This window comes from Adiantum capillus-veneris, chromosome 29, assembly GCF_014529385.1.
Source record: "Adiantum capillus-veneris isolate H3 chromosome 29, ASM1452938v2, whole genome shotgun sequence".
Classification (NCBI taxonomy): domain Eukaryota; kingdom Viridiplantae; phylum Streptophyta; class Polypodiopsida; order Polypodiales; family Pteridaceae; genus Adiantum; species Adiantum capillus-veneris.
The window spans coordinates 32823016-32839399 of NC_140959.1; positions in this window are offsets into that span (position 1 = coordinate 32823016).

Genomic DNA, 16384 nt, shown 5'->3' on the forward strand with positions numbered 1-16384 from the left:
GAAGGAGAGAAGTGAGCGCCGTTAGCTCACACTGTGTATTTATTATCCAAAACTTAAAAATAACTTTACAAAATTGTCTTTATACCCTAGCCAAGGTTTAAAATGAGTAATGTTTGGTGCCCAAGATCTTTGAGCCTGACAACTTACTGTATATGCAGCCTAGGTAAACTAACTGACCTATTCCTTACATCTTGGAACTCTTATTGAGCGCATAACATGTTACAATCATCACAATGGCTAAATAAATTGGGAAATTATAATACATGGCCATTTTGGAAAAATGTGAAAAGTGTGTAGCTCCAATCTTCACCGCTTCTTCATATTCATCTTTGATGTGCATTCATAAGGCTTCAATCTTAAGCAGCTCCTGTTAACTGACGCCAGGTCAATTAACATTCCCCCCTTCCGATTTTTGTGCCCATACTCGGGCACTGTTGAGAAGTGTCCATGGAGGCAATGGAATGTTTTGATTGATTGTTAATGGACTGATTGTCTTCATTTGTTGTTAATTTATTGATGAGGTTTATTTTCATGTAGCATCTTCATTGGTGTGAGAGATGATGTTGCATTTATCCATTGTAGCAGCATAATGGCAAGGCTATTGTTTATTTATTATGAGTATGTATAAGAGAAGTAGAATGATGAGGATCTTAACTAGGGTCTAACACCTGGATGACCAAAGAGAAAAAACCTAGTCGGAAAAAAGTGTTTTTGGGATAAGCTCATTATGAAGTACTGATTAGCATGGGGAATATTAATAAAGTATTGAAGGGATTATTTGTTGATAGATATTAAAATAAGAGGCCAGTAAATATATGAGAGAATAGCATGATGGAACATTGGTTTGCCTAATGTAGTCCACGAAGGTGCATAAGTGGAAGAAAAAAAGAGTGTCTAATGCATATGTTTGATGATGGGACATCCTATATATGCATACATAGAAATGCATGGGAAACAATATGTTATGCAAGAAAGATTTTGAGGGGTTCTTTAGAAAGATGGTGTAGCTATAAAATAATATGACATTGCTTTGCAAGCTGGCACCCCTTTAAGAATGGTTTTTGTTGTTAAGGATATGTGCTCTCATCTTACTGTGCATTGTGCATGAGTGTGGGACTCTATGACACTCCACCAATTGTACGTTAATAGACTTTGACTCTTATGCTCATCTCATCCAGCATGAGAGACATGACTTAGATATGTTGAACTCTTCCAGCTTGAGTGTAAGCCTAATAACTACGACTCTTAGCACAGAGTTTATTATGACTTGAAGCTTTGGGACTAATGCTTTGCTCATTTTATGGCTCAACAGCCCGACTCTGACTGTGCCAAAGAGTGTTTTTTGCACCATTAGGAGAATGTTGGACTCACTTTTGGGCCTTTCAGTTCTAGAGAGAGAGAGTGGCGCTCGATTAATGAGGAAGAGTCTAATGCTATGTTGAGAATCGACATTTTGGAGCTAAGATCTTCTAGAAAAAAGGAAGAAAATATTATTTTTGTTCATCAAATTATACAATTTCACGCTTTCAAGGTAGAAATTCCATAACTCGTACTAGCTCTGTACCGATAAATTTCAGAACTTTCATTGAAGACTCTATCTAGTATCTATGTTCCCGCCCAAATATGACTTTGAGTACTCTACTTCTCTCTCAAAACTTCTTCCCTTTTTCATATTTTTGCTAACCTTGCTGTGTTTTCTAGTGCACACCATGACTACTTCTCGAAGGCCTAGCACTACCATTGACTTTGTTAACAATTATACTACAGATGATTAAGCATGGATACCATCTCGAATAACTATCGGAAGTTTTGTTCTACTGCAAACTAGGAGGATGAAGAGGAGGCAACACAATGATTTTGTGGAGGCTTTCAAGGGACAAGTTAAAGATTTTAAAGTGTGTGCATAAAGCAAGCAAGTGAAAGAGGTCCTCATATAACATGCTTTCTAGCATGCTGACTTAAGGTTGCAAATATCTCCTCCAAGTTTTCCACGGCATCGACCCAACTGTAATTTATTTTGAGCATGTCACTTAGTGCATGATTTTATTCAAAGGTTAAGTGGTGGAAGCAATAACTTGTATAGATCTTGATAGAAACAACACAATTTGTAAAGTTTTGAGACAATGAAAAGTGTACACTTTTTAAACATTGTTTGAGCGGCATAAAATGTCTCTGTATTAGTCATTTTGAAGAGTACATCATGGTTTGCATGGCATCAAAGCTCATTGCATGCAGAAGGTATGTGACCTAGATTCCGATGGAAGCAATTAAGTGAAGTGTATTTGAGAGTGACTCCTTGCACAATGTTGTTTTCTCCTTGCGTCTTGGAATTAGAGAAGAAGAAAGAGTTAGATTCTATGTCTTAATGTATTAAAGACAATAAAAATTCATCCATTTAGTAAGCACCTTTCTATTGTTGAGATTGAATGCATACAATTCCGGCAAAAGTAGAAGTTCTTCACATGTAAGATCTACCCTAAGCTATGCAAGAGTTGTGCTTGACATTGTCTCCATCACAGTAAGTAGGTTGTCTCAAAAGTAGAGCCCCATTGATAAAGTTTTGTTCTCAAGGCTAGACTCTGTATCTTGGTCGAGTGGAATAAGCTGCCCACTAAGAAGATGATATCTAAAATAGTAAAACGACACTATGAAATTTTGAGAGCTTATGATGAACTTGCAAATTATAGACTTTTGTTGCAGGATATAGATTTTGCCTTGTGAGACTGTTTCCTATCCCAATTATCATCTAAAAAGTCCAAACAGCTCTGAGACTTGCAAATGAACATTGCTGCGGTAGTTCTTATTTGCTCATCGAAGAAGAAATCTACAAACACTTCAAGAGGCATAAATAGTGTGAGCCAAACTATTTTTGTGGCAATTGAATACTTGAGGGACTTTTGTATATCCTGAAACAACCTATTCCTAAAGATTTCACTAGTTTGCGAAGCTGGCAAAGACCAATTCTTGCTGTCAAAGGATGGAAGTGACAAAGGAGCTACATGACCCCAACCAAAGGAAGTTCTCGGTTCCAAATATGACATATCATAAAAGAATATTCCATTATCTGCAAGTTCCTTGTGTTGTCCTCCTCAGTACATTTTCTCACCAATAAATGCATGGAAAGCATCAAAAATCCCAACTATGCTCTCAACTGGTTGCCAATCCCTCCTATTCGATGGATAAATATCCGAAACATATCAAAGATGATACCCTTTCCCTGCTATTGCTCCCCTGTCCTCTCCCCTCGTTTGTGTCACTGGTCCCATGTCCTCTCCCCCGGCTGCTGCCACTAGTCCCCTACCCTCTCCTCCTTCCACTGCTTCCTTGCCCTCTTCCCCGGTTGCTACTACTTCGGCCTCGGGGGACGCTGGTCTCGGGCATCCTTTCGTGCCGCTCAAAATCATGGGCCTCTTCCATGGCTTCCCATGCATCTTGCACCTATGAAACTTCCCTTTGTTCTTGCTCTTGCCGCTGACGTGTAGCCCATTCCTCTACTTCTCCGGTGTTCGCATAATATTGATTTATTGCTTTTTGCATATTTCAAACCTCTTCTTGAGTCTGATTGTAGCACTGTATCATTTTATCAATGCGAGCCTATTCGAACTCCTCGTCTCTCGCCCTTTCCTCTCTTGTATGTCTGTTTACCGAGATTATAATATGCTAGATGGGCATTAAAGAAAAATGCCTCACATCGTTGGGGGTGTATTTATGTGATTGAAGTTCTTGTAGAAGCGTGATAATAGGAAAGTAATTAAAGATGTTGCTTCTTTTAATACAAACATTGCAGCAAACAAACAATGAAACACCACGATTACTTATGTTTGGTACATCCAAAATTTGACTGAGGAGCAACAAGGAATTCAAACAAGTTTGCCAGCCACCACAGCTATAGTCATCAACCTGCGTTGGCACGGTTATCCGTTCATGCCGGATGGTAGTCCCTAGATCATGTTCTAACAAAACATGCTCTACAGAGCATACAAGTTTTTTCGCGGCACTACATACGTAACCACTTGAATCAGTAACACATAACAAAGAAACACTACTTCCAAATGTACCTGGATGTGCCTTATGTTTTGACACGACCGTGAAACAACCTCCTTTGCCCAGAGTTTGCGTAATAGACAATCTTATCTTCAATGTCAAATAATCACAAACTCCAATGATCACTACACCAAAACCATCAAAGATGAGGAGAAAGATCCTAAATTCAACATGGTTTTTACAAGGCAAGAATAAACTCACCATTGATTGTATGAAGTGACCAATAAATGCGCTAGATCAAAATTGACTCTGCTAAACCAGCCCATCAAAGCCAAAAAGGAAACTCCCCTATTCTACAACATAGGCGAGATCAGTGAATCTATTACGTATATTTTGTTTTGAACCTCAGTGGGCCAAATCAAGATAGCCTACCTAACATGAATCAATGGTAGAGATTAGACTAAAGATATTTCAGCGGGCTGTCACTACCACAAACCCATGAGTCAATACCGAGCAATTGGGGCAGCTATCAAATTCCACAAGCCACTGACTCGCTTGGTATTGGCCCATGTCTTAGCGGTAGTGAGCTATCTAATGAACCAAACGTGACTTATACAGAAAAACTTGAGACGTAACATAGCAACATTGACGACTGCTACAAAGACATGGGTCAATACCGAGCGAGTGGTATCACTATCCAATTCCCTAAGCCACTGACTCGCTTGGTATTGACCCATGTCTTAGAGAAAGTGAGCCATTTAATGAACCAAGCGTGACTTATAAAGAGCTTGAGAAGTACCACAAAGCAATGTTGATGACCGTATCCGTTGCGTTGGAGTTGGAGAAACTGCGCATGCACAGGAAGTCTTGTTGATCAAGGTTGAAAATTCAAGTCTCCTCTGACCTTCTAGACAACAATATCTATGCATGCAGAGGTGTTGAGCTGATCAGAACTTGCAACTCCTCTTCGTTCTCTTTGTTGATTTTCTCTAAAATAATCAACTCCTCTGATAAAGGCTCCTCGTTTGATGTCCCTTGTGAAGCAGAGCCTTTCCCTTGCCTTTCCTGAGCTTTATTTGTGGTCGTCTCATTCTCCTCCCTTAATGGCATAGGCTCCTCCCTAACAGGCACAGGCTCGTCCCTAACAAGCACAGGCTCATCCCTAACAGGCACAGGCTCGTCCTTGACAGGCAAGGGCTCCTCCCTCAAAGGCACAAGATCCTCCCTTACAGGCACAGGCTCCGGATCTTCCATGCCTTGCTCATTTTCCTTCATGACTAGTTCCTCCATAACTGTCTCTGTTTCTTCAATGACCGCCTCAGGGTCCACCCTGGCTTGCTCATGCCCCTCATTGACTGGCTCAGCCTGCCCATCTGTGTCTTTCCTCTCAACCCGTGATCCTGTCCTTGTGTTGTTTAATCCAATCGTGCACGAGAATGGAGAGGGGGGATGTTCAGAATATCCATGGTTATACTATCCCGGATAGGTATTGGCTGAAGCAGCCCATCGTAGCGGAAGCACAACCTTCGAAGAGTCTCAAAATCCCGTGGCATGATAGTAACACGGTGTGCATGGACAGCAAGGATATATCCATCACTGAAGAATTCAACGAGGTAGTATTCTACAATTTCTTGCAGCCAGAGAAGTGCACTACTGGCCCATCGCATGCTGACTCTCCCACTGATCGCAAATATCTCGCACTACTTGTTGGAAAGGAAGACGTGGAATGGCCGGTTGCACGTGTCGTTTGATCTGTTACCATATACATGTGGTAGTGATGTGTGTGAACACACTAGGACTGCTGGGGCATTTTTCCCCTCTTTAGGAGGTTTTTTCCCCCGAGCATTGTATATACGCCTATCACTCTAGGGCTATCTATCTTTCCATTGCATACTAAGTTATACACTCTCTATTGTGTGCCTTGAGCGTTCTTAGTCTTCTCCAAGCTGTGTGTATCTCTCTACAACCCTAATTCCAACAATTGGTATCAGAGCAAGTTGAGTCCTCCCGAGCTTAGTTGCCAGCTGCTCTAGTACACGCCTGCTCACTTTCTCCGATTTCAGTGAGCTCTGGCGAGCGTTCACAGGTCAACAAATATTTCGGAAAGCTTGAAGAGCTTGGTCTGCTCAAAATTTTGATTTGGGTTCATTTCGGCCTCCGTTTCCACTACAGACAGTACTGCACAGGCTATTTCATCATTTTGTGAAGAATTACTCTCACTTTCGTTTTGTGCATAGCAGGTGTCTTATAGTCTTCTACGATTTGTGTTATATAGTATATGCTGTTCCCGCTCCATTTCTCCTATTTTTGGGCAGTTTTCACATCAGGTGCAGCATTTACCATGGCTGACAACAACAACACAGATGTGTTCAAGATGTTTGTTGCTGAGGACAGGTTGGATGGGCACAACTACCCTATGTGGGCTTATATGATGCAACACGTTCTTGTGTCAAAGGGCGTCTATAATATTGTGCAAGGCATTGATGTACGTCCTGGTTCTGAGGATGTAGACGATGTTCAGGATGTTGCAGGTCTTGCTGCTGTTAGAGTTGTTTTGCCTATGGCAGAAAAATCTCGTTGGGATGTTAAGGATGCACAGGCTCATGCATTGATTGCGTTGTCTATGAAGTGCACCATTGTTCCTCACATCCGTTCAGCAAAATCCACAAAACAGGCTTGGGATATTCTAGCAGGTCTTTATGCAAGCCGCAATGAGGCTAAAATTGCTTTGCTGCATAAAGAGCTGGAGTCGAAGATTATGCATGAGGAAGATGATATGGACACTTTTCTTGCTGGTGTCAAGGATATCAATGAGCAACTTATTTCTGCAGGTGAAGTCATTTCAGACAGTTCCCTTGTGCAAACTGTTCTTGATGCCTTATCAGATTCTTACCAGACTTTTGCTAGTACTTGGAGACTTATGACCCAAGGAAATCAAGAAGTTGTCAAGTTTGATGCATTATGCACATTGCTGTTGCAAGAGTCACTTTCCAGGAAAAACAGGACTAAACAGCGTGCAGTTGAACAAGCTTTTATTGCTTCTCAGAGAAAGGGTGGTAATAGTAATGCAGTCACTTCTTATGGTTCTACTACGAGTGGCAAAACTTCTGTTCCTAATGCTTCTGCTGGCAGCACTTCGTCTGGCAATTCTGGTGATAAGGGCAAAAAGAAGATGCGTTGCCATTATTGTAAAGCCTGATTTAAGCTACTAGACCAAATGAGAGACATATTTCTGAATTTAAGCCTGATTTGAATGCTACTTTCAAGATGAAATATTTGGGGCTGTTGCATCATTACTTGGGTATACAGTTTAGGAAGTGTGATGGTGGTATTGCCTTGTGTCAGAAAAGTTACAGACCTTGCTATGTAAGTTTGGACTTGAGGATTGCAAACCTATTGCCACTCCCATGGAAACAGGTTTGAAGTTGAGTCTACATGATGCTCGCAATCCTGCTGATGTCACTCTTTATCAAACTGTTGTTGGCTGCCTCATTTATGTATGCAACACAAGGCCGGATATTCAGTTTGTAGTCTCACAGGTGAGCAGATTTATTCATAGCCCAGGGTCTAAGCATTGGCAGGCTGTCAAGAGGATTTTCCGCTACCTTAGTGGCACTTTACATCTTGGCTTGTTTTATCCCAAGGGGGGATCATTGCCGCCAGACTTACATGCTTTTTCAGACTCAGATTGGGGTGGTTGTTTTGACATGCGAGTGTCCACAAGTGGTTTTTGTTTCATGCTTGGCAGTTCATGTATATCATGGTTAGGCAAGAAGCAACCTAATGTGGCCACTTCGAGTTGTGAGGCTGAGTACAGGGCAGTCTTCACAGCTACGGTTGAGTGTGTATGGCTCAGACGCCTTATGGCTGATTTGGGTGTTGGATATGACACTGCCAACACTATCTACACTGACAGTCAGAGCGCATTGGCAGTTTGCGAGGAACCCAGTTTTTCATGCTCGCACAAAGCACATTGAGGTGCACTATCATTATGTCAGGGAGAGGCTCTCAGCAGAAGAGATCAGCTTGGCTTATGTGCCAACACAGGACAACCTTGCAGATCTTTTCACAAAGGCATTGTCTAGTGAGAAGCTTGAAGCTTTCCGCAAAGCTTTGGGCTTACTCCCCTTTGTGCACTGATCATGTCCTCATGGCATGGCACTTCCCTTTTCTCATGTGCCAACTCTCATTCACCGCATCACTCCAGGGGGGGATTTGTTACCATATACATGTGGTAGTGATATGTGTGAACACACTAGGACCGCCGGGGCATTTTTTCCCTCTTTAGGAGGTTTTTTCCCCTGAGCATTGTATATACGCACATCACTCTAGGGCTATCTATCTTTCCATTGCACACTAAGTTATACACTCTCTATTGTGTGCCTTGAGCTTCCTTCATCTTCTCCAAGATGTGTGTGTCTCTCTGCAACCCTAATTCCAACATGATCCTTTGCAACTCTTGCAGTACACCTCTGTGCGCCTCATATCAGTGTCTTCTTGCTTCAGCATTCAAAGAGTCACATGGTTCCCTTCTAGGCGTGGCCTTTGTACGAGGCATCTCTACAAATAGCATAACAGAAAACGACATGTCATTTGTTGCACAAGGGACTTAAGATTTCTAGGGTCAGCACAAAGCAAAGAAGTGTACCAAATACGGTTGTATTACCTCTACTCGCTTGGTACTGACCTCAAAAAATTATAATAGCAAATATCATAAATAAAGATGATGGTCAGTACCAAGCGAACAGGTGCAACAAATAGAGTTTACCTTCCCTTATTCGCTTGGTACTGACCTCATAAAAGTGTAATAGAAAACATCATTTATATTTTTGAGGTCAGTACCAAGCAAACAGGTGCAACGAATAGAGTTTCCCTTCCCTTATTCTCTTTGTACTGACCTCAAAAAAGTTTAATAGCAAACATCATTTATATTTGCTGAGGTCAGTATATCAAGCGCACAGGTGCAACAAACAGAGTTTGCCTTCCCTTATTCGCTTGGTATTGACTTTAGAAAAGTGTAATAGCAAACATTATTAATATTTTCTGAGGTCAGTACCAAACGAACAGGTGCAACAAATAGGATTTACCTTCCCTATTTGCTTGGTACTGACCTCATAAAAGTGTAATAGCAAACATCATTAATAAAGACGATGGTCAGTACCAAGCGAACAAGTGCAACAAATAGAATTTTCCTTCCCTCATTTTCTTGGTATTGACCACACAATATACAAGTGCACAAAAGTGTAGTAGCATACCTCTTCACACTGTGTGTAGAGTTTTGTGTCACTAAAGTACTACAGAATAGGAGTAAGAGGAGGATGCGCAAAATGGAGGAGCACTAGAGAGTAAGAGGAGATGCACAAACAGGGTTGGGAGCACAAAAGAGATGGTTTTCTTACAACGTAGTGTCGAGACGGGGGTAGAGTTAAAACGTTGGGCAGTAGAGGATGCGAAAAGAGGTAGAAGACCGCTCATTTGGGGGACAAGGGTATAGTTAAAATGTTTGGCAGGGGTACTGCCTCTAAACTTAGAATTCTTACCTCGGTAAGGGTGACAACTTCACTTATGTGCATGATTACACCCGAGATTGTGGTTGGTAGATCGTACTGCATGGGAATTTGAGCTTGTTTATTACTGATTGTCCTTGTGAGCACAATCCACGTGCCTTTTTTGAGTGACCGTTTAGAGTCAGATGCCGATCGTCGTTGCAGTCGCCATCTCCATCTCTAAGTAGAACAAATAGATTTCCCTTGCCTTCACCTTTTTTGTGCTCTTCCCCTTGGCCACCTCTCACAATCCTGTGTTGAGAAACCTCCACTAGTTTGAGTCCTTTGCTTCCGTGTTGCCATCACCCTGGCCTTTGCCTTTTGTTCCTCTTCCTCTTGGCCACCTTCTGGTTCTTGCTCTCAGCGACCTGCGACATCACCATCCAACTCGGCGCCATTGGATATTGCAGAGACAGGTTCTCTCTCTCTCTCTCTCTCTCTCTCTCTCTCTCTCTCTCTCTCTCTCTCTCTCTCTCTCTCTCTCTCTCTCTCCCTCTCTCTCTCTCTCTCTCTCTCTCTCTCTCTCTTTGTGGTGTCAACTATGTGCGCATCGAAGCCACTGTGTTACGGGGTTGGAGCACAAGGGGAACAACACTCCAAGGGCCAAGAGTGGTCGTTAGGGTAGGATTAGAAGTCTTGCACCGCATGGTTGGAATAATTACTCCTTATGTGACCATGCTTGAGTTGTTATTCAATGGTATGTTTGGGCATAGTGAAGTGAGTAGGCCTATATATCTTTTACTGATAACATTAAATGATCTGCTCCAATCCACCTGTTCCGAATGGACGTGGGTATAGTGTAAATTCAACTTGGGTCAGAACAAAGAGAATAGGGCCCTTCAGAGATTCTTGGGACCCCTATTTGCCTGGTTTTGACTCAAGTGACGTCACCTATTATGACATTAGCGCACAGGACAGAACCAAGCAAATAGAGACCTTGTGGGATACTCGAGGCTCAATATTTTCTTGTTTATGACACCAAATACAGATCAATTTTGAATAGTAGTTTTTGCTTGCTTTTTCTTTCAGTCATGGGTATCATAGTCCTGGAGACAGACGATGTGGACGAGGATACAGAGCAGTTACTGATAACATTAAACACTCTGTTTCAATCCACTTGTTGACAATGGACGTTGGTACAGCTTACATCCAACTTGGGCTAGAACCAAGCGAATAGGGCCCTTCGGAGATTCTTGGGGCCCCTATTCACTTGGTTTTGACTCAAGTGACGTCACCTATTATGACATTAGCGCACGGGACATAACCAAGTGAATAGAGACCTTGAGGGATACTCGAGACTCAATATTCTCTTGGTTATGACACCAAATACATACCAATTTTGAATAGTATTTTTGGCTTGCTTTTTCTTTAAGTCATGGGGATCACAGTCCTGGAGACAGATGATATGGACAAGGATACATGTGAAAAAAAACTATTCACATTCTTATACAACGCCTGTGCTCATCACTGTGCACCAGAACTATCAGGAATGTTTAATGCAGAGTTTTCTATACAGAGGATCATAGATTTCTCATTTCAGTACCTACAAACCCATTTGCAAGAGTATGAGGCAGTCATTTGTGACAATTCCATGACAATTGATGGCATGATATATGTGCACCCAACCGACCTTGACCCTGACGAGAGTGCTTCAAGGAGACTGAATCGTTGTCTAGAAAAGTGTCCCTCCAATGCAGTGCTTGTACAAGACAGCTGTATGAAGCACTTAAAAAAGTGTCGCTTAGTGGAATTCTACCACGGGTTTGTCTGTTACTTGTACTTGCAGATGGATGGTGAGTTAGAGACTTCCCAGTCAACAACTTTCGATACTTGCCCATTGGCGCCAGAGGAAGAGGTAGAGGATGTGGAGGTGTAGCTTGACCCAGAAGAAGAGCGGGTAGAGGTATTAAAGGAAACATTTGATGCAGGCTTAACTCTTGCTTCTCTTGCGGATGCATCATTAGGGTGCAAGCAAGAAATTCCAAATAAGGAAGTGACTTTGCCTCTGGATTGTGCTCCCAGCTTTGCTATGGCGGGCAACACCCACTACGTTTTCTCACAGATATCATGCATAAGCTGAATATATGGGAGGACTACTGCCTAGCTGCAATTGCAAATTTTTGTGAGGCAGACGTGGGATTTGGGGATTATGATGGAGTGGACCAACATCTTATGGCTGACACAGCTGTCCACGACTCATAGCTTACTTCAGGGTGGCAACTGATCAAGATACATTCAATGAAGTGAAGTCCAGAGAGGCCGATTTGCCAATAGATGAGCAGTTTCAATCGACAACAAAATAACTCATCTTGGAAAACATGGGTAGGTCCGTGGCACCCAGATCTTAGGTAATGAATAGTCAGTCTATTCACTTGTGGGGAAGGTCGATGTTGCAAATGGACGAGAATCATATGGTAATTTTTAAAGGCATTCAGATGGTGTTGGAGATGGCCCAGTGATAAAATATCATGATCAATCTTTTTGTTGATAGGTGCTAGTGTATGATGATAGTTTCCTTAGAAGAGCGGGAGGCTCACGACAAGGGCTTGTCATCACTGGAGTACAAGGCACGGATGCGGCATTGTCTCACTACATTGGGCGTTTCAACCACAAAAAGGGTTGTAGAAACAATTCGAGTGCTTGGCAATTGTACTCATCTCACTTATGGCCCATAAATGTTTTACTATTGTTTTGTAGATCATAATATACCACAAGGAATACTCGGAGGACAATGCAAAGTTCTCACTGTTTGCAATGAAAAAAAGTTATTACAAGATTGTGATGGTGGTCACCCCCTCCCACTAAACGCAGAAATACTAATTCTGATTGAGAAACAGTTTTCTCTACGCGTCTTTGGCATTGGGTATGGGTGCCAAGCACTGAGATCCCCCTATTTCATGTCCTACACAGCTCAGGCTCTGGCTGTAGAGGTTGAAGACCCGGAGAGTTTATATCCATACAAAAAGCAGCTGTTTTTGAGGGAAAGAAGACGCCTGATGCCCGTGGGGATTATGCCATCAACAGAGGAACGAGCTCGTCTATAAAGATTGCACATTGAAAAGGTACAAAGTGAGGAGGAAGGAGGTGCATCGAAGAGGATAAAAACGAGGGGCTCAGGTCCATCTTCTCCCACTCCTGACTCGTGATTGTCGCCACCTTGCATGGCGCTCCCCCGCATTTGAATTTACCCAAGCCATCTGTTTCTTCTCTTTGTGGATGTGTTGTAAATACCGTGTAATTTTTGAGCTCTTAAGAAGCTCCTTCTACCTTGCTCTATAAATTGGTCGTCTATAAGTCCATTGGTGTAACTCTAATAGGCTATTGGCCTTATCCTTTCCTCCCCCATGTCTAATGTGCTTAAAATAACCCATTCATGGCATGTAGTGGGTTTTTTCCATGCCTTGTGTGGACCATATTGATAGTGAGCCATATGTCTTGGCAAAATATGAACCATGGTTGAACAGTATGTGTTGCATTGAAATAAAACAAAATGGTCAGTAGAGTACAATTTAAAATTTTGTTTTGTATACGTAGAATGCTAACCCACCATGTAATGTGTGATATGTTGCCCACCCCACCCTGTAAGGTAAGCCTTATTCCAATCCAGCAAGGTTGCTTGAAATGATGTGAGCTTACTTTGGTCCCAAGAATGCTGCTCAACGTAGTGGAAAATTTTATCTAGTAATTTCCACACGTCGCCTTGTGATTTTGGATTGCCCCACCACCAGTATTGTCTTTAACCACTTTATGTAATTGTTTCCATTTGTTGAACAAGTTTCTCCTTTCTTCTCTATGTGAATCTTTGAGGCTAAACCCAAGAAACCTTCTGGCCTTCACGCCGCCTATCGATGCTTTCCTAGGTACCTTGTAACGACTTTGAGACATCTTAGGGTCCTCTTTGATTTTGACATTGCCTCCATGCAAACCAATGTCTGAGAGCACTCCCTCTAATGCTTTGATCACTCTTTTTGACTCACTCCCTGGATTTAATGTCCATGCAAAACATATGTACAAATGAACCACCTTTTCAATTATTCAACAGAGTGCATGAAGTATACACACGTGAACTCTACTCAGAGGAATATCAAGCACTGGCCTAAAAGTTTTATCTTGAAGATGTCTGTTGGGAGCTCTATTCCATTGCACACTCTCAAGAGATTGTGCATCAGCCATGCAATATAAGCATGGATTTTCCATAGCTGCTCCGTGTGTTATGTTGTACATACACTTAAGAGTCTTTAAGTCACCTTCCATGTGCCATTCCACTGTACAGTCACCAAATCCTTCCACTGAAATAACGACTCCGTTTCTTTGTTCACTGATGATAGAAGGAATTTCGGCTTGACTAAAAACCCAATCGAGGATTTCAAAATTTTGCTTATCAATCTGCAGTGAAAAATGAAAACACAAAATCAACAATAACCAAATAATCAATATTTTTGTTATTATAGATGAACTAAGTATACCTGAAATGATCCTAGAGTTAGAATGTTGTTTTCGGATTGCACGCTGAAGTATCATGGATCCTCTTTTGTTATTGATGGATCCAGAGCTCTGTTCATGAGGGTAATGGTGTGACTCTCTCCAGCTTCTTGTTCTTCAGGACCTCGCACTCTTCGAGCTTCAAAACAAACTTGAGAACCCCACAGCACTCCTCTCGACTGATGTCAAAGAAGTGAACTACAGACCTTTGCAATGCTTCAAGATCAACGAAGAGCTTGTTGTTCTCGTTAAATTGTACCTCTCTACCACCCTTGCCTAAGAACATTGCTTCAATATGGAATGGTGACCCAAGTTTCTCAAACACCTCATCATTTACGTGCCGACGAGCAGCCTTTACATGTGATGGCTTTGGCAGCAATGATCCTCTCTGTAGTTTATTTTGAGACTTTTTAGCTAATGCTTTAAAGAGTGCCCTGTATCCCATCTGCGAGATGCCACTCTCACCAAGTATTTCTTGCACTTCCATTGGTTCCAACTGGTTCTTACTCATGAAGGAGGTAAGGAGCCTCCCTTTCAACTTACAAATTTTTTTATGAGTTATCATATCTTCAACTACTTCTTTTGGAAATAGACGGCTGTAATGCACTCCAACATTGAAAGCCTACACCGTTCGAGTTTGGATGTAGTAAGACCTGCCAAAAAAGCACCATGCGTTATGATCGTGTATAGGAAAGTGTATCCGTTTAGTGAAGCACATTGAAGATACAAAAGCAGAAACAAACTTTGAGTTACCTTAAAGCTCGTATTTGTTTTTTCAGGCCACCACTACCAATCTTTATGTTCTCAATGTTGCACAGATCTCGTTTTCTTTTTCGACTACCAAGCACGGTGTCTTTATCTCGCAAACTTGTGATCTTCTTCTCAAGGCCTTGGATTGTCTCTTTGTTTCATGAAATTTTCCAAGAGCATGCTTCACAAGTTTCTCAGCTGCATGTTCTCCATCGCCCGAAAGTTTCTTTTCCTTTCCACATTCAATCCTCTCGTTTCCAAATGTTTGGTGTATCTAAATAGCCCATCCTTGCCATAGCCTATGAAATGTAAGAGGTTAGTGATATTAGCAAAGGGAGGTGACACATTTGTCATAGGATCCTTTGGATAAGTAGACCCATCGTTCCACAAATCCAAATGATGTTCCCTCTTTGCCCTTCTAAGATAAGAAAGACTCCCTCCTATGTTCTGCAACGGTGCATACTCTTGCAATACATCAACATGAAGATGATGTATGTTCTTTCTTTGGGTAAATATTAAAGATGAATCGATTGAGGATTGCAAGTTCAAATTGGTGTTTTCATCATAAAAAGAAGCGTTCTCCATTCCTAGAGTTGATAGAGAAATAGACAGACACTTAAACTCATGAAATATCTCAGGTTCTGGGAGGGAAGGCCATATTCTCATGTTTAGAGGTGATAGAGTTCGTGTGGCTTATGTTTCTAGAGGGAACGCTTGTAAGTTAGCATTTCAAATCATTAGTCATACGGTTAGTTGGATTCCTGACAAGAGAACGAAGGATAAGAATGATAAAGACGGCGGCTACCTACCAAAGAATGTCATTTTGGCTTTTTGTTGGCGCAACAAAGTATCACATAAAATGCATAATTTCACATTTTCATTTTCTCTCTCTAAGCCGATGTGGAACTTCTTACAGGGCCCAAAAGTGAGTCCAACTTGCTTCTAATGCCTGGAGACTTGACTTTTTATATTCTTGTGCTTACTACAAAAATTTCTTTACGTAAAAGTAAGCTTGAATCCTCAAAAAGAGGATTAGTGAAGGACCAAGTTGGCATTGAGGGTTTCTTTTTCCATACCTGTTTTGTCATCTTTGAATCAAGAGCTTTGCTGGTTGGGTTGTCCTTCTCTGATTGTGAAGACTCCATTGTTTGTGTGATTCTCCAATTAGGCCTGTTGTAAGGAGTCTTTGAGGTTGTTGTAGGCCTCTATTGGTTGTCCACATCTGGCTTTTGACTCAGCTCATTGGAAGACTTAGGAATTCAAATCTCTTGAGGACCTTTGTAGCTCCTTTGTTGACTTTTCTTAGCTCTAGGTCTTGTTGAGCTCTTGAGATCTTCATGCAAGTCTAGTGTAGTTGCAGTTAGCTTGTGATTGACTAGTAGCCAAATCTTTTTATAACTTGTGTAGAATCCTTGTCCAAGAGGAAGATTCTTTGAGATCCATCTTTGTTCTGTATCCTCTTGAGAGTTGTGGTAAACTTTAACATATTTCAATGTTGTTATGTTGTACACCTACTTCTTAGGTATCCTAGGATATTGTCGAGGTTGATACCTTGTGGGCCTTGTTTCTTGGGAGTGACTTGACGTGACTTCATATACCCTTACCTGAGGTTTTGGTATCCA